The sequence below is a fragment of the Drosophila pseudoobscura genome, chromosome X, assembly GCF_009870125.1.
Source record: "Drosophila pseudoobscura strain MV-25-SWS-2005 chromosome X, UCI_Dpse_MV25, whole genome shotgun sequence".
Lineage (NCBI taxonomy): Eukaryota > Metazoa > Arthropoda > Insecta > Diptera > Drosophilidae > Drosophila > Drosophila pseudoobscura.
In genome coordinates this window covers 28802202-28825326 of record NC_046683.1, presented here as the reverse complement: position 1 = coordinate 28825326, position 23125 = coordinate 28802202, and the positions used below count along the sequence as shown (strand labels likewise).

At 43.6% G+C, this 23125-nt stretch overlaps 3 long non-coding RNA genes across 3 annotated transcripts; all 3 read left to right on the top strand.

Annotated features, from left to right (window-relative positions):
* The first annotated feature begins 2115 nt into the window (after nt 1-2115).
* On the top strand, nt 2116-3009 carry LOC117184907 (uncharacterized). Its single transcript, XR_004470371.1, has 2 exons — nt 2116-2411; nt 2670-3009. It is a non-coding gene; the product is annotated as an uncharacterized lncRNA (long non-coding RNA).
* A 7001-nt stretch (nt 3010-10010) lies between these two features.
* LOC117184905 (uncharacterized) lies at nt 10011-10912 on the top strand. The gene is made up of 2 exons (XR_004470369.1): nt 10011-10314; nt 10573-10912. It is a non-coding gene; the product is annotated as an uncharacterized lncRNA (long non-coding RNA).
* A 3946-nt stretch (nt 10913-14858) lies between these two features.
* Nucleotides 14859-15760, top strand: LOC117184914 (uncharacterized). The gene is made up of 2 exons (XR_004470378.1): nt 14859-15162; nt 15421-15760. It is a non-coding gene; the product is annotated as an uncharacterized lncRNA (long non-coding RNA).
* Nucleotides 15761-23125: the final 7365 nt, after the last annotated feature.

The following is a 23125-nucleotide window of genomic DNA, read 5'->3' as shown; positions in this document are numbered from 1 at the left end:
TTACATAATTACCCATACTAATAAATCGGTATGTATATATAAATGGAGTAAAAAAATTTACGGGATCTCATAAATTGAGAATGGCTGAGCCGATTTGTCTCATTTGGTTTTCAGCTGTTTAAATTTTCCAGGAGAAGGTATATACGAAAACACTCCCGAAAAAATGTATTTTTTATTTTTTTTTTTAATACTAGCCGTAGTAGCCGTATTAGCGGAGAATCCATTGCCATAGTCGGACATCAGGTCAAAACTCTTTATATTCTCCATCAAGAAACAATCAACTGAGTTGTCTACATTTCTTATCCGTGCAATCACAATGAGCGCCACAGCAAAACGAAGCAGGGCCGGCTAGTTAAACAACAAAAATCGAAGTATAGAGGCCATATAAAGAAAATTTCGTTTTGTATAAATAGACTTAAAAAAAAAATTTAATAACGTCAATTATTATGTATTCTTCTTTTTTATGTGTAATTTAATTTACAAGGACTTGGAGGAAACTAATATATATTTAAATGCTAATATTTAGTATATTGGCTCAAAAAATACTTTTCTCAAAATTGTATGTCTTGTAACTCATTTTTATTAGGCCGTCAGCCCTGTAGCCATTTGCTACAGGGGGACAAACGGATGACGGGTCGGCTCGCACAACTGTGAACTCGGAACTGAGGCTCAGCCGCTCCGGTTGGTAATACCCGGTGCGGTCTGCATCTCACACCCCCCTAGGACACAGAGGGTTTCGAGCGAACCGTCACCCGCCGTAACTGTGCACACAGGTGGAAGTGCGACTATACTCTCCCCGTGAGGGCGGTTGGAAACAGGTCCTAGCACGGTCATGTCTCTGCTAGGATGCTGGCGAATGGTAGTCGGGCGGAGAGAAGAAAACTCTCAGTGAAATTACCCCAATCCAAGGTGACACTGTTATATGCCGAGGGATGCATGGCCGGGGGGGTGCCCGGTCGCTAATATGCGGACTCTGCATACCTGCCGACCTCCAGTTTAAATCAGGCTTCCCGTGGCAAGCGAGCTATGCCTCGGGTGACCATCCCCTTCCCGCCTACTCGTGGGAACTACTATGTCAAACACTCAAAATATAAAAACCAACAAAACCGCAAAGGAGCTCGGTACTCCTCTTAAAGTACCGGAGGGACAAGCCAATCCCTCTACACCAGCGCCTGGGAAACCGGGTCCAAAGAAGACGGGGAAGGAGACTGACTGGGTCTCGGCTCAGCCTGCAGAGCCTGAGAAGATCCTCAGGTTACTGCAGGTCTGCAACCCCCACCTTCCTACAGCCGATTGGAAGGTGGCAAAGGTGGAGGATATCCAAGGGCAGAGGCGCCAGATCATCCTCGTCCTAAATGAGGAATCCATTGATCTCCTCGCAAAGTCGGACGGTGTAGTGGATTATGGCTACAAGAAGGTCACCATATCCACTTACAAGTCCGATCGCAAGGGCAGGCAAGCGGAGGTCGAGCCAGACCCGGAGTTGCCGGAGATCCCGAAAGAGGGGGCCTCGTGCGAGGAAGACAACCCGGCGTCGGATGCGGCGCCCATGATGTCGGACGACATCTTGGACGACTACGCGTTCGACGAGAGCGACCTAGCCAGAGGACTCACCCACATCGTAGTCGGGGAGGAGCCGGAGTCCCCTGACAGCGATCTAGAAGCAACAATGGTGGAGGCGAGCCTCAGGAATGTCGTTGACGCTCCTGCAGATAAACCTCCACCATTGTAAGGCAGCATGCGCTGCTCTACTGCTCCACCTGGCCAAGGGTGGAGCCGACATAGTCCTCATTCAGGAGCCCTGGATCCTCGGAAACAGGGTCTCCGGTCTGAGGACTTCTGACTACAAGCTATATGTTGTAGTATGTGCATATATTGAGTGTACACTGTACCCAATGGTTAACAATAAATGTATCAGCAACACATTGTTGCAGTACACAAACAAAACCACTTCAAGTGAGCGTGCAATATGATCGCCGCTTATGCGCTAAGCTAAGTCAGCATTCCCACGCTGACCACTTGAAGCATATATATATATACACATATGTACATACGGCTCTTGCCCTCTCGATTATGCTGATAAGACAAATATGTATGAAGCCGCTCCGCTGTTGGCGTTATAAGAATAAATTCAATAAAGACATTCTAAAAACCGAAGTCAAACGGCACAGACGTGCCAGTGTTATAATTACAATAGTGACATATTACATGGCGACCGTGACAAGTGTCACGAACATGTAGATGTTCGGAAACAAAAATATGTTAAAATAAATCACATAAAAAAAAAAAAGCGGAGAGCGAGAGAGAGAGCGGCGAGAGCGGACAACAACAGCAGCACCACAGCAGGCACCACTGGAAGCAGCAGTAACATCAAAAAAAATTAACAACGAAATGGAGCGGAACTGAACGCAGTAAGTAGAGTGGTATGTGTGGCAAAAGAGGCGGCGTAGTAAAACGCCTGAGAGCCAGAAGGGCAACACTACTCAAACTGCTAAATAGCAACGATAATTTGCCGTGGAGCACATCTGTGAAATTACACACAGAGCTCGATCACATCAAATTGTTGCTAGCAGAAAAGAAAATGAAAGAGCCAATGCACACAACCACCTACACTGCAATACGAAATATCAGTAAAATATTAACCGTAACTCCACCACCCCAAACGACAGAAATAGCAAAGACCTGCCCGAACGACTGCGAGGGACCTCTACACTCGCCGCATTGCGAGTACACCTGTGCAGCCTGCACCGGTGCCCCAACAGAGAAGCAGTAGCAGCCTGTGCAGCCAGCACCGGCCTCGTCTAGCGCAACAAGCTAGACCCGGAGCAGTGAACCGACAGCGCTTCCTAGAGCGCCCACCGCCAAACAAAATTTTTTTTTCTAAATGCCTGCGATGCATACAACTTAACTGTAAGATCTAAAATTGTAAAATTGAGCGGAATAACATCTGCCCAATTAGAGTGAGGCCTGTAAAGCCACACAAACACTAGGCAGAAAGAAATGTAAAAACTGAAAAAAAAATATATATAAATTATAAATTAATTTCAACAATTAACAAAGAATTTATACAGTAGTATAAAAGAAAAAAAAAAGGAAATTTGTTTTTTGTATATACATATGTCACGAACAAACAAAATAAGTAAATTTGAAGAAAATTTCGAAAATTTTTACACAATGGGTTTAGTAGATGTAAAATCGGTAGATTCGACAGCGAATGTAATAAACAAAGTCGAAGTCAATAACACCGACCTAAAGTTAATAACAATACTTATTGCTATTATTTTCATTATAATCATAGGACATCTATTATATAAATTGTATAAACTACATAATAGATGCATAAAGAAACGCTATCAAAGCCGGGCAGATGACCTGGACAAAATTTAAAACAAATTTATAATGGTAACGAAAATTGGCCAAAAATAAAAGAAAAACTCCATAACGAATCATGAATAAAAATATATCATTATTTGATTGAAAACCTATAAATGTTTTTGCACATTTTAATAATTATTTTAAAATGAAATGGAATGGCAAAATATTAATGCCGCATTAGTTAAAATAAAAGAAAATTTTGATAAATCATACAAGAGTCTAGCACAAAATAGGAATATTTCAAACGAAACTATAAGTAGACACGCGACAATATTAGTTGCATGTTTTAACCAAGCTCGTTCCCTGATACACGACAATAAAGAAAAGTTAAATACTCAGCATTGGTCGTATGTATCAAGATTTTTGAATAGATTAAAAACAAATTTAAATAGCATCAAATCAAAATATTCACTAGACATAACTATACCTTCGATTTTGAATACTCCAGTATTAGTCGAGGAAAACACAAACACAGGAGTCCCACCAAAACGACAAGTTTTTGTTTCACGGCTGGCCCCTGACCTCACATCTAATGATGTAACTGCTTTCATTCAAAGCAAAATAAAAGCCGTGGGTTTAAAGGTGGAGAAATTTAACTTCTCTTATGCCAGGGAGATAGCGTCGTTTAAGATAAGCATCTCCCCAACTCAATTTGACACCATTTGCTCCACCAAATTTTGGCCGGAGCATTTGGTGGTGAAGGAGTTTAAGGCTAAGAAGAAGAATAGGCCCCCCATATCGCTTCCAAATCTTTCCAGCGTGCCACCCTCAACCTCAACTTCCTCTTCCTCAACTTCCCGTCTTGCTCCAACCTTTCCAAAAAACTAACTTCTCTTTTAGTAACCTATCAGAATGTAAGAGGCTTGCGTAGTAAGCTCAGCATTCTTTTCCGGGATAGTGTTGCATTTGCTTCCCACGTTATTGTGTTTACTGAAACCTGGTTAAAGCCGGACATTCTTAGTTCCGAGGTTTTGGCAGGTCGGTACCCAACTTTTAGAAAGGACCGTTCGTCTCGACGTGCAGGAGGGGTTCTAATTGCAGTGGACTCTTACTTCACGTCAGAACACTTCACAGTCCAAGTTCAACAGGAACTGGAATTCTTGTGTGTAAAACTGATTCTTCCCGCTTTCGCTATATTCATTACTTGCTCGTATATCCCACCTTCTTCGGATATTTCAATTTATGAGCAGCACTTGTCCGCTTTAACCGCTGTTGCTTCCTCGCTATCTGATAAAGATCGTATGATAGTTCTTGGTGACTTCAACTTGCCAGGAACTGTTTGGTCTTCGGTAAACGAGTCTAGTATCCTAGTGCCCATGTCACGACATGACTTTGTTGACGGCTTGCTTGACCTGTCCCTGTCTCAAGTCAATCATGTGAAAAATTCCTTGGGTCGATTGCTTGATCTATGCTTTGTATCGGATCCGACCATAGTGTTGTTAACCCGAGCCCTTCCGCTCACTATACCTGAAGACGCCTACCACCCTACTTTCGAGGTGTCGCTAGACATAGGACCAACTGTATCGGATCGGTCGAGTAGACTACCTGAACGTGTCCGCTGCTTTCGTAAAGCCGAGTTTGCGAAGCTTAATAACCTAATTAGGGATTTTGATTGGTCCGCTTTGTACTTGTGCACTGATGTCACAAAAGCCACAAACATTTTTTACAATGCTCTTGGCACATTTTTTGATTCTTGTGTCCCGCTTTCTTGTCCGATTAGATCTGGAAAACCCCCTTGGTTTACCAAAGAGTTATCCAGTCTAAAAAACTTAAAATCAAGACTTTATAAAAAATTTCAAGAAGTGGGTTCTCCTACTTCTCACTCTCGTTATGTAATAGCTCGGTCAAACTTTTCAGTTCTTAATGCTCAATGCTATAAGAACTACCTATCTCGTTGCAGGATACGTTTTTCTCAGGACCCTAAACAGTTTTACTGCTTCGTAAACAGTAAGCGTAGAACGTCCGCACACCCATCCTCGCTATCATTTTGTAATACGTCGGCAAATAATGATCAGGCAATTGCCGATCTTTTTGCCCAGTTTTTCCAAACTACCTATTCTGAGGAACGCTACTCTGGTCAACCGTACCCATACGGATTACCGAGGTCGAACGGCATTTTCAGTCCCTTGTTAAATGAGTATTCCCTACTTCAAGATCTTCGACTAGTTAAGCCGGTGTTTTCACTGGGTCCAGACGGGGTTCCAGGTTGTGTACTCAGGTACTGCGCCGAGGCTCTGTGTGGACCATTGCTTAAACTATTCACCATGTCCATTGATTCATCTTGCTTCCCCCCAATCTGGAAGGAATCGTTTATAATTCCTCTCCATAAAAAAGGTAGTAAGTCTGATGTAAAAAATTATAGAGGTATAGCAAAGTTATCCGCTATTCCCAAATTGTTTGAGAAAGTTTTAACTCCGCACTTGCAACATCTCTGCAAGTCACTTATATCTCCAACTCAGCATGGATTTATAAGGCGGCGATCAACCACCACGAACTTGTTAGAGTTTACCTCTTTCATTATTAAAGGCTTTCAAGGTAACTTACAGACGGATGTTATTTACACCGACTTTAGTAAAGCATTCGACTCTGTAAACCATTCCCTCTTAGCACATAAACTTGACCTTTTAGGGTTTCCGCCCAACCTCCTGAGATGGATTTCTAGCTATCTTTGTTCTAGGTCTCAAAGAGTCCTCTTCAAAAACTCCCTCTCTTTACCAGTAAAGGTTTCTTCGGGAGTACCACAGGGCAGCCATCTAGGCCCCTTACTCTTCACACTCTTTATTAATGACTTGCCTTCAGTAATAACATACTCTCGAGTACTTATGTATGCGGATGATGTTAAACTCTGTGTCCAGTACAAGGACATTTCATTTCATTCTCGCTTGCAATCCGATCTCAATAGCTTTCAGTCATGGTGTTGTGCAAACTTGTTACACCTTAATGCCTCGAAATGCAAAGTTATGACATTTCATCGTTCTAACCCTTTGTTGGCTCCCTACACCCTATTTGGGGGTTCTCTTGACAGAATTACCCTGGTGGATGATCTGGGTGTTATGTTAGATCCCAAGTTAAAGTTTTCCGAACACATTTCTACCATGGTAAATAAGGCCATGGGCGTGCTTGGGTTTATAAAGAGGTGGTCAAAGGAATTTGACGACCCCTATATAACAAAGACTCTCTATACCTCGCTTGTTCGTCCGATCTTAGAATACGGCTCCTGTGTATGGTGGCCTCAGTACAAAGTACACCAGGACCGTATAGAATAAGTACAGAAAAACTTTTTACTCTTTGCTCTGCGGGGCCTTAACTGGGATGCGGGTGTAAGACTCCCATCTTACTCTAGTAGACTATTATTAGTAAACCTCCCATCCTTAGTTAACCGTAGAAAAATGCTTGGTGTGATATTTATGCACAACTTGATCAGGGGTGACATAGACAGCCCTGATCTGTTGAGCCGCATAAACTTCATGATTCCTATTAGACTGACTAGAAACTTTATACCGTTGTTCCTTCCACTTTGTATATCGAATTATTCCTTGCATGAACCGTTTAGGGTCTTATGCTCGGACTATAATTCCCTCTACCATATTATATCCTCCACTAATTCTCTTCCTCTTATTAAATTACTAATCCTTACACACCTTTCTAGTAATTAGTAATTGTAGTGGTATTTGTATTTTGTATTTTATTGCATGCTTAATTTCTTAATAAGTTTAGTGCTAATTTTCCTCGAAGGTTAGTCTAATATCTATCTTTCTTGCATGCTCGCGTTTGGTTCGGCTACGCACCGCGCGTCATGCGGCAGCGCCCCTCGGTCGGTTGGGCGGGAGGAGGGCTGCGTTTTGCCTGGGATCCGCGCGTAACAGCCTTCTGCTGGTGTCACACGGGCCACTTGACGGTGCAGTAATTGCATCGCCTCTTGTTAGATGCAGTCATTGCATGTCAACGTCCAATATATTTAGAGGGCGAATCTGAAATCGCAAGCGGTTCAGATACACATATAAAAGAAGAAGACCTAGGCGACCTTACGATACCAGCGGTAATCACACTAACCAATCTAGTTGATTCTGAATCAGAGTCTATTACTGAAGTAAAAACTCTAAAAATGGCCATGTCACAACTAGAATTTCTTAAGCTAGCCGCTTCACTCATACCTGAGTTTAGTGGAAAGCCTGAGAATCTACAAAGTTTCATTGATGCTCTTAGCTTAGTGGATTCACTTAAGGGAACACATGAAACTACAGCAGTCAACCTAATAAAAACTAAACTCAAAGGCCATATTCGAAACTAAAATAAAATAAAATGAAGATAGCTAGATAGATTGTCACGGATAACAACATCTGAACTAAAAGACATACAAAATAAAGTTTCATCAGGTCTTCTGGTGTCTGCATATGTAGTATAGAGAAAAATATTTTTTAACAATTTTTTTACAGTCGGTCCGGTTCAGCGCATTTTATCATAATTTATTGTACCAATACGTTGTATTAAATGTAATTCGTTACATAATTACCCATACTAATAAATCGGTATGTATATATAAATGGAGTAAAAAAATTTACGGGATCTCATAAATTGAGAATGGCTGAGCCGATTTGTCTCATTTGGTTTTCAGCTGTTTAAATTTTCCAGGAGAAGGTTTATACAAAAACACTCCCGAAAAAATGTATTTTTTATTTTTTTTTTTAATACTAGCCGTAGTAGCCGTATTAGCGGGGAATCCATTGCCATAGTCGGACATCAGGTCAAAACTCTTTATATTCTCCATCAAGAAACAATCAACTGAGTTGTCTACATTTCTTATCCGTGCAATCACAATGAGCGCCACAGCAAAACGAAGCAGGGCCGGCTAGTTAAACAACAAAAATCGAAGTATAGAGGCCATATAAAGAAAATTCCGTTTTGTATAAATAGACTTAAAAAAAAATTTAATAACGTCAATTATTATGTAGTCTTCTTTTTTATGTGTAATTTAATTTACAAGGACTTGGAGGAAACTAATATATATTTAAATGCTAATATTTAGTATATTGGCTCAAAAAATACTTTTCTCAAAATTGTATGTCTTGTAACTCATTTTTATTAGGCCGTCAGCCCTGTAGCCATTTGCTACAGGGGGACAAACGGATGACGGGTCGGCTCGCACAACTGTGAACTCGGAACTGAGGCTCAGCCGCTCCGGTTGGTAATACCCGGTGCGGTCTGCATCTCACACCCCCCTAGGACACAGAGGGTTTCGAGCGAACCGTCACCCGCCGTAACTGTGCACACCGGTGGAAGTGCGACTATACTCTCCCCGTGAGGGCGGTTGGAAACAGGTCCTAGCACGGTCATGTCTCTGCTAGGATGCTGGCGAATGGTAGTCGGGCGGAGAGAAGAAAACTCTCAGTGAAATTACCCCAATCCAAGGTGACACTGTTATATGCCGAGGGATGCATGGCCGGGGGGGTGCCCGATCGCTAATATGCGGACTCTGCATACCTGCCGACCTCCAGTTTAAATCAGGCTTCCCGTGGCAAGCGAGCTATGCCTCGGGTGACCATCCCCTTCCCGCCTACTCGTGGGAACCACTATGTCAAACACTCAAAATATAAAAACCAACAAAACCGCAAAGGAGCTCGGTACTCCTCTTAAAGTACCGGAGGGACAAGCCAATCCCTCTACACCAGCGCCTGGGAAACCGGGTCCAAAGAAGACGGGGAAGGAGACTGACTGGGTCTCGGCTCAGCCTGCAGAGCCTGAGAAGATCCTCAGGTTACTGCAGGTCTGCAACCCCCACCTTCCTACAGCCGATTGGAAGGTGGCAAAGGTGGAGGATATCCAAGGGCAGAGGCGCCAGATCATCCTCGTCCTAAATGAGGAATCCATTGATCTCCTCGCAAAGTCGGACGGTGTAGTGGATTATGGCTACAAGAAGGTCACCATATCCACTTACAAGTCCGATCGCAAGGGCAGGCAAGCGGAGGTCGAGCCAGACCCGGAGTTGCCGGAGATCCCGAAAGAGGGGGCCTCGTGCGAGGAAGACAACCCGGCGTCGGATGCGGCGCCCATGATGTCGGACGACATCTTGGACGACTACGCGTTCGACGAGAGCGACCTAGCCAGAGGACTCACCCACATCGTTGTCGGGGAGGAGCCGGAGTCCCCTGACAGCGATCTAGAAGCAACAATGGTGGAGGCGAGCCTCAGGAATGTCGTTGACGCTCCTGCAGATAAACCTCCACCATTGTAAGGCAGCATGCGCTGCTCTACTGCTCCACCTGGCCAAGGGTGGAGCCGACATAGTCCTCATTCAGGAGCCCTGGATCCTCGGAAACAGGGTCTCCGGTCTGAGGACTTCTGACTACAAGCTATATGTTGTAGTATGTGCATATATTGAGTGTACACTGTACCCAATGGTTAACAATAAATGTATCAGCAACACATTGTTGCAGTACACAAACAAAACCACTTCAAGTGAGCGTGCAATATGATCGCCGCTTATGCGCTAAGCTAAGTCAGCATTCCCACGCTGACCACTTGAAGCATATATATATATACACATATGTACATACGGCTCTTGCCCTCTCGATTATGCTGATAAGACAAATATGTATGAAGCCGCTCCGCTGTTGGCGTAACCGGCAGCGCAGCTATGCGGTCTGAGTTATAAGAATAAATTCAATAAAGACATTCTAAAAACCGAAGTCAAACGGCACAGACGTGCCAGTGTTATAATTACAATAGTGACATATTACATGGCGACCGTGACAAGTGTCACGAACATGTAGATGTTCGGAAACAAAAATATGTTAAAATAAATCACATAAAAAAAAAAAGCGGAGAGCGAGAGAGAGAGCGGCGAGAGCGGACAACAACAGCAGCACCACAGCAGGCACCACTGGAAGCAGCAGTAACATCAAAAAAAATTAACAACGAAATGGAGCGGAACTGAACGCAGTAAGTAGAGTGGTATGTGTGGCAAAAGAGGCGGCGTAGTAAAACGCCTGAGAGCCAGAAGGGCAACACTACTCAAACTGCTAAATAGCAACGATAATTTGCCGTGGAGCACATCTGTGAAATTACACACAGAGCTCGATCACATCAAATTGTTGCTAGCAGAAAAGAAAATGAAAGAGCCAATGCACACAACCACCTACACTGCAATACGAAATATCAGTAAAATATTAACCGTAACTCCACCACCCCAAACGACAGAAATAGCAAAGACCTGCCCGAACGACTGCGAGGGACCTCTACACTCGCCGCATTGCGAGTACACCTGTGCAGCCTGCACCGGTGCCCCAACAGAGAAGCAGTAGCAGCCTGTGCAGCCAGCACCGGCCTCGTCTAGCGCAACAAGCTAGACCCGGAGCAGTGAACCGACAGCGCTTCCTAGAGCGCCCACCGCCAAACAAAATTTTTTTTTCTAAATGCCTGCGATGCATACAACTTAACTGTAAGATCTAAAATTGTAAAATTGAGCGGAATAACATCTGCCCAATTAGAGTGAGGCCTGTAAAGCCACACAAACACTAGGCAGAAAGAAATGTAAAAACTGAAAAAAAAATATATATAAATTATAAATTAATTTCAACAATTAACAAAGAATTTATACAGTAGTATAAAAGAAAAAAAAAAGGAAATTTGTTTTTTGTATATACATATGTCACGAACAAACAAAATAAGTAAATTTGAAGAAAATTTCGAAAATTTTTACACAATGGGTTTAGTAGATGTAAAATCGGTAGATTCGACAGCGAATGTAATAAACAAAGTCGAAGTCAATAACACCGACCTAAAGTTAATAACAATACTTATTGCTATTATTTTCATTATAATCATAGGACATCTATTATATAAATTGTATAAACTACATAATAGATGCATAAAGAAACGCTATCAAAGCCGGGCAGATGACCTGGACAAAATTTAAAACAAATTTATAATGGTAACGAAAATTGGCCAAAAATAAAAGAAAAAGTCCATAACGAATCATGAATAAAAATATATCATTATTTGATTGAAAACCTATAAATGTTTTTGCACATTTTAATAATTATTTTAAAATGAAATGGAATGGCAAAATATTAATGCCGCATTAGTTAAAATAAAAGAAAATTTTGATAAATCATACAAGAGTCTAGCACAAAATAGGAATATTTCAAACGAAACTATAAGTAGACACGCGACAATATTAGTTGCATGTTTTAACCAAGCTCGTTCCCTGATACACGACAATAAAGAAAAGTTAAATTCTCAGCATTGGTCGTATGTATCAAGATTTTTGAATAGATTAAAAACAAATTTAAATAGCATCAAATCAAAATATTCACTAGACATAACTATACCTTCGATTTTGAATACTCCAGTATTAGTCGAGGAAAACACAAACACAGATTTAGAGGGCGAATCTGAAATCGCAAGCGGTTCAGATACACATATAAAAGAAGAAGACCTAGGCGACCTTACGATACCAGCGGTAATCACACTAACCAATCTAGTTGATTCTGAATCAGAGTCTATTACTGAAGTAAAAACTCTAAAAATGGCCATGTCACAACTAGAATTTCTTAAGCTAGCCGCTTCACTCATACCTGAGTTTAGTGGAAAGCCTGAGAATCTACAAAGTTTCATTGATGCTCTTAGCTTAGTGGATTCACTTAAGGGAACACATGAAACTACAGAAGTCAACCTAATAAAAACTAAACTCAAAGGCCATATTCGAAACTAAAATAAAATAAAATGAAGATAGTCGATGCATTGTCACGGATAACAACATCTGAACTAAAAGACATACAAAATAAAGTTTCATCAGGTCTTCTGGTGTCTGCATATGTAGTATAGAGAAAAATATTTTTTAACAATTTTTTTACAGTCGGTCCGGTTCAGCGCATTTTATCATAATTTATTGTACCAATACGTTGTATTAAATGTAATTCGTTACATAATTACCCATACTAATAAATCGGTATGTATATATAAATGGAGTAAAAAAATTTACGGGATCTCATAAATTGAGAATGGCTGAGCCGATTTGTCTCATTTGGTTTTCAGCTGTTTAAATTTTCCAGGAGAAGGTTTATACGAAAACACTCCCGAAAAAATGTATTTTTTATTTTTTTATTGTAATTTAATTTACAAGGACTTGGAGGAAACTAATATATATTTAAATGCTAATATTTAGTATATTGGCTCAAAAAATACTTTTCTCAAAATTGTATGTCTTGTAACTCATTTTTATTAGGCCGTCAGCCCTGTAGCCATTTGCTACAGGGGGACAAACGGATGACGGGTCGGCTCGCACAACTGTGAACTCGGAACTGAGGCTCAGCCGCTCCGGTTGGTAATACCCGGTGCGGTCTGCATCTCACACCCCCCTAGGACACAGAGGGTTTCGAGCGAACCGTCACCCGCCGTAACTGTGCACACCGGTGGAAGTGCGACTATACTCTCCCCGTGAGGGCGGCTGGAAACAGGACCTAGCACGGTCATGTCTCTGCTAGGATGCTGGCGAATGGTAGTCGGGCGGAGAGAAGAAAACTCTCAGTGAAATTACCCCAATCCAAGGTGACACTGTTATATGCCGAGGGATGCATGGCCGGGGGGGTGCCCGGTCGCTAATATGCGGACTCTGCATACCTGCCGACCTCCAGTTTAAATCAGGCTTCCCGTGGCAAGCGAGCTATGCCTCGGGTGACCATCCCCTTCCCGCCTACTCGTGGGAACTACTATGTCAAACACTCAAAATATAAAAACCAACAAAACCGCAAAGGAGCTCGGTACTCCTCTTAAAGTACCGGAGGGACAAGCCAATCCCTCTACACCAGCGCCTGGGAAACCGGGTACAAAGAAGACGGGGAAGGAGACTGAGTCGGTCCACCGTCTTCAGGCAGCAGCCGCCGCGGAGGGGGGGCCCGAAAAGCCAATCGGGTCCTTCCAAGTCGGGTGGCTCCAAGGGCGAAGCGGATACCGGGGTGGCTGCCAAGCAGAGCGTAATCGCGGCTGGTAAGCGCACCGGGACCGAAGAACCCATGGGAGCTCCAGCGGGCAGCGTCTCTGCACCACGGGGAGGAAAGCCGTCGTACCAAGACAGGAGACGAGCGGCTTTCATCTTGCCCAACGAAGACCCGAACTTCAGGGCGTTAGCCGAAGGAAAGGAGCAGAGGCTGTGGGCCTCCTCAATCCTTCCCGCAAATCAGCCAGGCCAAGCCCAGCAAGCCAGCGGGTGAAGACCCACCTCACGAACCGGTCATTCGCTGAGGTGCCGAGGGGCAGGACCCTGATCGGTGTCCTAGACAGGGGAGCCGAGGACGGCCATGTCCCTCGCGATAAGTGGCACCTGGTGGAGAACGAGCTCCAGGACCGGTACCTACTGGAACTGGAGGAGAACGGCGGACCACCGCCAAAGTGTGAGGACGCAGGGTGGCATCAAGGCAAGGTGAAAGCCATCGCCTGCCAAGACGCTCGCTCTGCGGCCCTCTACATGAAGGCGGTGGCGTCCCTCAAAGAGGTCTATCCAGGGGCGAAACTGGAGGCCGTGAAGTGAGAAGATGTCCCTAGTCGCCCGAGAGCCAGAGCGTGGGTCTCGGCTCAGCCTGCAGAGCCTGAGAAGATCCTCAGGTTACTGCAGGTCTGCAACCCCCACCTTCCTACAGCCGATTGGAAGGTGGCAAAGGTGGAGGATATCCAAGGGCAGAGGCGCCAGATCATCCTCGTCCTAAATGAGGAATCCATTGATCTCCTCGCAAAGTCGGACGGTGTAGTGGATTATGGCTACAAGAAGGTCACCATATCCACTTACAAGTCCGATCGCAAGGGCAGGCAAGCGGAGGTCGAGCCAGACCCGGAGTTGCCGGAGATCCCGAAAGAGGGGGCCTCGTGCGAGGAAGACAACCCGGCGTCGGATGCGGCGCCCATGATGTCGGACGACATCTTGGACGACTACGCGTTCGACGAGAGCGACCTAGCCAGAGGACTCACCCACATCGTTGTCGGGGAGGAGCCGGAGTCCCCTGACAGCGATCTAGAAGCAACAATGGTGGAGGCGAGCCTCAGGAATGTCGTTGACGCTCCTGCAGATAAACCTCCACCATTGTAAGGCAGCATGCGCTGCTCTACTGCTCCACCTGGCCAAGGGTGGAGCCGACATAGTCCTCATTCAGGAGCCCTGGATCCTCGGAAACAGGGTCTCCGGTCTGAGGACTTCTGACTACAAGCTATATGTTGTAGTATGTGCATATATTGAGTGTACACTGTACCCAATGGTTAACAATAAATGTATCAGCAACACATTGTTGCAGTACACAAACAAAACCACTTCAAGTGAGCGTGCAATATGATCGCCGCTTATGCGCTAAGCTAAGTCAGCATTCCCACGCTGACCACTTGAAGCATATATATATATACATATATGTACATACGGCTCTTGCCCTCTCGATTATGCTGATAAGACAAATATGTATGAAGCCGCTCCGCTGTTGGCGTAACCGGCAGCGCAGCTATGCGGTCTGAGTTATAAGAATAAATTCAATAAAGACATTCTAAAAACCGAAGTCAAACGGCACAGACGTGCCAGTGTTATAATTACAATAGTGACATATTACATGGCGACCGTGACAAGTGTCACGAACATGTAGATGTTCGGAAACAAAAATATGTTAAAATAAATCACATAAAAAAAAAAAGCGGAGAGCGAGAGAGAGAGCGGCGAGAGCGGACAACAACAGCAGCACCACAGCAGGCACCACTGGAAGCAGCAGTAACATCAAAAAAAATTAACAACGAAATGGAGCGGAACTGAACGCAGTAAGTAGAGTGGTATGTGTGGCAAAAGAGGCGGCGTAGTAAAACGCCTGAGAGCCAGAAGGGCAACACTACTCAAACTGCTAAATAGCAACGATAATTTGCCGTGGAGCACATCTGTGAAATTACACACAGAGCTCGATCACATCAAATTGTTGCTAGCAGAAAAGAAAATGAAAGAGCCAATGCACACAACCACCTACACTGCAATACGAAATATCAGTAAAATATTAACCGTAACTCCACCACCCCAAACGACAGAAATAGCAAAGACCTGCCCGAACGACTGCGAGGGACCTCTACACTCGCCGCATTGCGAGTACACCTGTGCAGCCTGCACCGGTGCCCCAACAGAGAAGCAGTAGCAGCCTGTGCAGCCAGCACCGGCCTCGTCTAGCGCAACAAGCTAGACCCGGAGCAGTGAACCGACAGCGCTTCCTAGAGCGCCCACCGCCAAACAAAATTTTTTTTTCTAAATGCCTGCGATGCATACAACTTAACTGTAAGATCTAAAATTGTAAAATTGAGCGGAATAACATCTGCCCAATTAGAGTGAGGCCTGTAAAGCCACACAAACACTAGGCAGAAAGAAATGTAAAAACTGAAAAAAAATATATATATAAATTATAAATTAATTTCAACAATTAACAAAGAATTTATACAGTAGTATAAAAGAAAAAAAAAGGAAATTTGTTTTTTGTATATACATATGTCACGAACAAACTAAATAAGTAAATTTGAAGAAAATTTCGAAAATTTTTACACAATGGGTTTAGTAGATGTAAAATCGGTAGATTCGACAGCGAATGTAATAAACAAAGTTGAAGTCAATAACACCGACCTAAAGTTAATAACAATACTTATTGCTATTATTTTCATTATAATCATAGGACATCTATTATATAAATTGTATAAACTACATAATAGATGCATAAAGAAACGCTATCAAAGCCGGGCAGATGACCTGGACAAAATTTAAAACAAATTTATAATGGTAACGAAAATTGGCCAAAAATAAAAGAAAAAGTCCATAACGAATCATGAATAAAAATATATCATTATTTGATTGAAAACCTATAAATGTTTTTGCACATTTTAATAATTATTTTAAAATGAAATGGAATGGCAAAATATTAATGCCGCATTAGTTAAAATAAAAGAAAATTTTGATAAATCATACAAGAGTCTAGCACAAAATAGGAATATTTCAAACGAAACTATAAGTAGACACGCGACAATATTAGTTGCATGTTTTAACCAAGCTCGTTCCCTGATACACGACAATAAAGAAAAGTTAAATACTCAGCATTGGTCGTATGTATCAAGATTTTTGAATAGATTAAAAACAAATTTAAATAGCATCAAATCAAAATATTCACTAGACATAACTATACCTTCGATTTTGAATACTCCAGTATTAGTCGAGGAAAACACAAACACAGGAGTCCCACCAAAACGACAAGTTTTTGTTTCACGGCTGGCCCCTGACCTCACATCTAATGATGTAACTGCTTTCATTCAAAGCAAAATAAAAGCCGTGGGTTTAAAGGTGGAGAAATTTAACTTCTCTTATGCCAGGGAGATAGCGTCGTTTAAGATAAGCATCTCCCCAACTCAATTTGACACCATTTGCTCCACCAAATTTTGGCCGGAGCATTTGGTGGTGAAGGAGTTTAAGGCTAAGAAGGCCCCCCATATCACTTCCAAATCTTTCCAGCGTGCCACCCTCAACCTCAACTTCCTCTTCCTCAACTTCCCGTCTTGCTCCAACCTTTCCAAAAAACTAACTTCTCTTTTAGTAACCTATCAGAATGTAAGAGGCTTGCGTAGTAAGCTCAGCATTCTTTTCCGGGATAGTGTTGCATTTGCTTCCCACGTTATTGTGTTTACTGAAACCTGGTTAAAGCCGGACATTCTTAGTTCCGAGGTTTTGGCAGGTCGGTACCCAACTTTTAGAAAGGACCGTTCGTCTCGACGTGCAGGAGGGGTTCTAATTGCAGTGGACTCTTACTTCACGTCAGAACACTTCACAGTCCAAGTTCAACAGGAACTGGAATTCCTGTGTGTAAAACTGATTCTTCCCGCTTTCGCTATATTCATTACTTGCTCGTATATCCCACCTTCTTCGGATATTTCAATTTATGAGCAGCACTTGTCCGCTTTAACCGCTGTTGCTTCCTCGCTATCTGATAAAGATCGTATGATAGTTCTTGGTGACTTCAACTTGCCAGGAACTGTTTGGTCTTCGGTAAACGAGTCTAGTATCCTAGTGCCCATGTCACGACATGACTTTGTTGACGGCTTGCTTGACCTGTCCCTGTCTCAAGTCAATCATGTGAAAAATTCCTTGGGTCGATTGCTTGATCTATGCTTTGTATCGGATCCGACCATAGTGTTGTTAACCCGAGCCCTTCCGCTCACTATACCTGAAGACGCCTACCACCCTACTTTCGAGGTGTCGCTAGACATAGGACCAACTGTATCGGATCGGTCGAGTAGACTACCTGAACGTGTCCGCTGCTTTCGTAAAGCCGAGTTTGCGAAGCTTAATAACCTAATTAGGGATTTTGATTGGTCCGCTTTGTACTTGTGCACTGATGTCACAAAAGCCACAAACATTTTTTACAATGCTCTTGGCACATTTTTTGATTCTTGTGTCCCGCTTTCTTGTCCGATTAGATCTGGAAAACCCCCTTGGTTTACCAAAGAGTTATCCAGTCTAAAAAACTTAAAAACAAAACTTTATAAAAAATTTCAAGAAGTGGGTTCTCCTACTTCTCACTCTCGTTATGTAATAGCTCGGTCAAACTTTTCAGTTCTTAATGCTCAATGCTATAAGAACTACCTATCTCGTTGCAGGATACGTTTTTCTCAGGACCCTAAACAGTTTTACTGCTTCGTAAACAGTAAGCGTAGAACGTCCGCACACCCATCCTCGCTATCATTTTGTAATACGTCGGCAAATAATGATCAGGCAATTGCCGATCTTTTTGCCCAGTTTTTCCAAACTACCTATTCTGAGGAACGCTACTCTGGTCAACCGTACCCATACGGATTACCGAGGTCGAACGGCATTTTCAGTCCCTTGTTAAATGAGTATTCCCTACTTCAAGATCTTCGACTAGTTAAGCCGGTGTTTTCACCGGGTCCAGACGGGGTTCCAGGTTGTGTACTCAGGTACTGCGCCGAGGCTCTGTGTGGACCATTGCTTAAACTATTCACCATGTCCATTGATTCATCTTGCTTCCCCCCAATCTGGAAGGAATCGTTTATAATTCCTCTCCATAAAAAAGGTAGTAAGTCTGATGTAAAAAATTATAGAGGTATAGCAAAGTTATCCGCTATTCCCAAATTGTTTGAGAAAGTTTTAACTCCGCACTTGCAACATCTCTGCAAGTCACTTATATCTCCAACTCAGCATGGATTTATAAGGCGGCGATCAACCACCACGAACTTGTTAGAGTTTACCTCTTTCATTATTAAAGGCTTTCAAGGTAACTTACAGACGGATGTTATTTACACCGACTTTAGTAAAGCATTCGACTCTGTAAACCATTCCCTCTTAGCACATAAACTTGACCTTTTAGGGTTTCCGCCCAACCTCCTGAGATGGATTTCTAGCTATCTTTGTTCTAGGTCTCAAAGAGTCCTCTTCAAAAACTCCCTCTCTTTACCAGTAAAGGTTTCTTCGGGAGTACCACAGGGCAGCCATCTAGGCCCCTTACTCTTCACACTCTTTATTAATGACTTGCCTTCAGTAATAACATACTCTCGAGTACTTATGTATGCGGATGATGTTAAACTCTGTGTCCAGTACAAGGACATTTCATTTCATTCTCGCTTGCAATCCGATCTCAATAGCTTTCAGTCATGGTGTTGTGCAAACTTGTTACACCTTAATGCCTCGAAATGCAAAGTTATGACATTTCATCGTTCTAACCCTTTGTTGGCTCCCTACACCCTATTTGGGGGTTCTCTTGAGAGAATTACCCTGGTGGATGATCTGGGTGTTATGTTAGATCCCAAGTTAAAGTTTTCCGAACACATTTCTACCATGGTAAATAAGGCCATGGGCGTGCTTGGGTTTATAAAGAGGTGGTCAAAGGAATTTGACGACCCCTATATAACAAAGACTCTCTATACCTCGCTTGTTCGTCCGATCTTAGAATACGGCTCCTGTGTATGGTGGCCTCAGTACAAAGTACACCAGGACCGTATAGAATCAGTACAGAAAAACTTTTTACTCTTTGCTCTGCGGGGCCTTAACTGGGATGCGGGTGTAAGACTCCCATCTTACTCTAGTAGACTATTATTAGTAAACCTCCCATCCTTAGTTACTCGTAGAAAAATGCTTGGTGTGATATTTATGCACAACTTGATCAGGGGTGACATAGACAGCCCTGATCTGTCTATAATTCCCTCTACCATATTATATCCTCCACTAATTCTCTTCCTCTTATTAAATTACTAATCCTTACACACCTTTCTAGTAATTAGTAATTGTAGTGGTATTTGTATTTTGTATTTTATTGCATGCTTAATTTCTTAATAAGTTTAGTGCTAATTTTCCTCGAAGGTTAGTCTAATATCTATCTTTCTTGCATGCTCGCGTTTGGTTCGGCTACGCACCGCGCGTCATGCGGCAGCGCCCCTCGGTCGGTTGGGCGGGAGGAGGGCTGCGTTTTGCCTGGGATCCGCGCGTAACAGCCTTCTGCTGGTGTCACACGGGCCACTTGACGGTGCAGTAATTGCATCGCCTCTTGTTAGATGCAGTCATTGCATGTCAACGTCCAATATATTTAGAGGGCGAATCTGAAATCGCAAGCGGTTCAGATACACATATAAAAGAAGAAGACCTAGGCGACCTTACGATACCAGCGGTAATCACACTAACCAATCTAGTTGATTCTGAATCAGAGTCTATTACTGAAGTAAAAACTCTAAAAATGGCCATGTCACAACTAGAATTTCTTAAGCTAGCCGCTTCACTCATACCTGAGTTTAGTGGAAAGCCTGAGAATCTACAAAGTTTCATTGATGCTCTTAGCTTAGTGGATTCACTTAAGGGAACACATGAAACTACAGCAGTCAACCTAATAAAAACTAAACTCAAAGGCCATATTCGAAACTAAAATAAAATAAAATGAAGATAGCCGATGCATTGTCACGGATAACAACATCTGAACTAAAAGACATACAAAATAAAGTTTCATCAGGTCTTCTGGTGTCTGCATATGTAGTATAGAGAAAAATATTTTTTAACAATTTTTTTACAGTCGGCCCGGTTCAGCGCATTTTATCATAATTTATTGTACCAATACGTTGTATTAAATGTAATTCGTTACATAATTACCCATACTAATAAATCGGTATGTATATATAAATGGAGTAAAAAAATTTACGGGATCTCATAAATTGAGAATGGCTGAGCCGATTTGTCTCATTTGGTTTTCAGCTGTTTAAATTTTCCAGGAGAAGGTTTATACGAAAACACTCCCGAAAAAATGTATTTTTTATTATACCCGATACTCAAAATGAGTATTGGGGTATATTAGATTTGTGGTGAAAGTAGATGTGTGTAACGTCCAGAAGGAATCGTTTCCGACCCCATAAAGTATATATATTCTTGATCAGCATCAATAGCCGAGTCGATTGAGCCATGTCTGTCTGTCCGTCTGTCCGTCCGTCCGTCTGTCCGTCTGTCCGTCTGTCCGTCTGTCCGTCCCCTTCAGCGCCTAATGCTCAAAGACTATAAGAGCTAGAGCAACAATGTTTTGGATCCAGACTTCTGTGATATGTCACTGCTCCAAAAATATTTCAAGACTTTGCCCCGCCCACTTCCGCCCCCACAAAGGGCGAAAATCTGTGGCATCCACAATTTTGACGATACGAGAAAACTAAAAACGCAGAATCGTAGAGAATTACCATATCTTTTAGACTGCAGAATCTGAACTGGATCGTATTATTATTATAGCCAGCATCAAGAAAACAATTTCACTCTTTCTCGCTCTGTCTCACTCTAACACACAGGTTTCATGGTCGGTTTTGCCAATTCCAAAATATGAGTTCAAGGATCTCAGAACCCATAAGAGCTAGAGCAACCAAATTTGGTATCCACACTCCTGTGATATCGGACCTTGACCGTTTCGTGTCCAAATTTCTCCACACCCCCTTCCGCCCCCGCAAAGGACGAAAATCTGGGGCAACCACAAATCTCAGAGACTATTAAGGCTAGAGTAACCAAATTTGGTACACACACTCCTTTAAGATGTCACTATAAAACGTATATCTCAGAATTTCGCCCCACCCCCATCCGCCCCCACAAAGGACGAAAATCTGTGCCATCCACAATATTGCAGATTTGAGAAAACTAAAAACGCAGAATCATAGAGAATGACCATATCTATCCGGTTGCTGAATTTGGATCAGATCAGGTCATTTTTATAGCCAAAAGGAACAAACCAATTTTCACTGGCTATGCAGCGCCCGACGTCACGCTCAGACTGATTTTTTGTCTCTCTCGCACGCACTCTTTGTCGTGTCGCTTAATATGAGCGCCATCTGCCGGAGGAGAGCCATACTGACTTAGTATCGGGTATAACTGTAGAGTTGCGGTGTCCGCAGCAACTCACAACGTTCCCCCTCGTTTTTTTATTGTAATTTAATTTACAAGGACTTGGAGGAAACTAATATATATTTAAATGCTAATATTTAGTATATTGGCTCAAAAAATACTTTTCTCAAAATTGTATGTCTTGTAACTCATTTTTATTAGGCCGTCAGCCCTGTAGCCATTTGCTACAGGGGGACAAACGGATGACGGGTCGGCTCGCACAACTGTGAACTCGGAACTGAGGCTCAGCCGCTCCGGTTGGTAATACCCGGTGCGGTCTGCATCTCACACCCCCCTAGGACACAGAGGGTTTCGAGCGAACCGTCACCCGCCGTAACTGTGCACACCGGTGGAAGTGCGACTATACTCTCCCCGTGAGGGCGGCTGGAAACAGGACCTAGCACGGTCATGTCTCTGCTAGGATGCTGGCGAATGGTAGTCGGGCGGAGAGAAGAAAACTCTCAGTGAAATTACCCCAATCCAAGGTGACACTGTTATATGCCGAGGGATGCATGGCCGGGGGGGTGCCCGGTCGCTAATATGCGGACTCTGCATACCTGCCGACCTCCAGTTTAAATCAGGCTTCCCGTGGCAAGCGAGCTATGCCTCGGGTGACCATCCCCTTCCCGCCTACTCGTGGGAACTACTATGTCAAACACTCAAAATATAAAAACCAACAAAACCGCAAAGGAGCTCGGTACTCCTCTTAAAGTACCGGAGGGACAAGCCAATCCCTCTACACCAGCGCCTGGGAAACCGGGTACAAAGAAGACGGGGAAGGAGACTGAGTCGGTCCACCGTCTTCAGGCAGCAGCTGCCGCGGAGGGGGGGCCCGAAAAGCCAATCGGGTCCTTCCAAGTCGGGTGGCTCCAAGGGCGAAGCGGATACCGGGGTGGCTGCCAAGCAGAGCGTAATCGCGGCTGGTAAGCGCACCGGGACCGAAGAACCCATGGGAGCTCCAGCGGGCAGCGTCTCTGCACCACGGGGAGGAAAGCCGTCGTACCAAGACAGGAGACGAGCGGCTTTCATCTTGCCCAACGAAGACCCGAACTTCAGGGCGTTAGCCGAAGGAAAGGAGCAGAGGCTGTGGGCCTCCTCAATCCTTCCCGCAAATCAGCCAGGCCAAGCCCAGCAAGCCAGCGGGTGAAGACCCACCTCACGAACCGGTCATTCGCTGAGGTGCCGAGGGGCAGGACCCTGATCGGTGTCCTAGACAGGGGAGCCGAGGACGGCCATGTCCCTCGCGATAAGTGGCACCTGGTGGAGAACGAGCTCCAGGACCGGTACCTACTGGAACTGGAGGAGAACGGCGGACCACCGCCAAAGTGTGAGGACGCAGGGTGGCATCAAGGC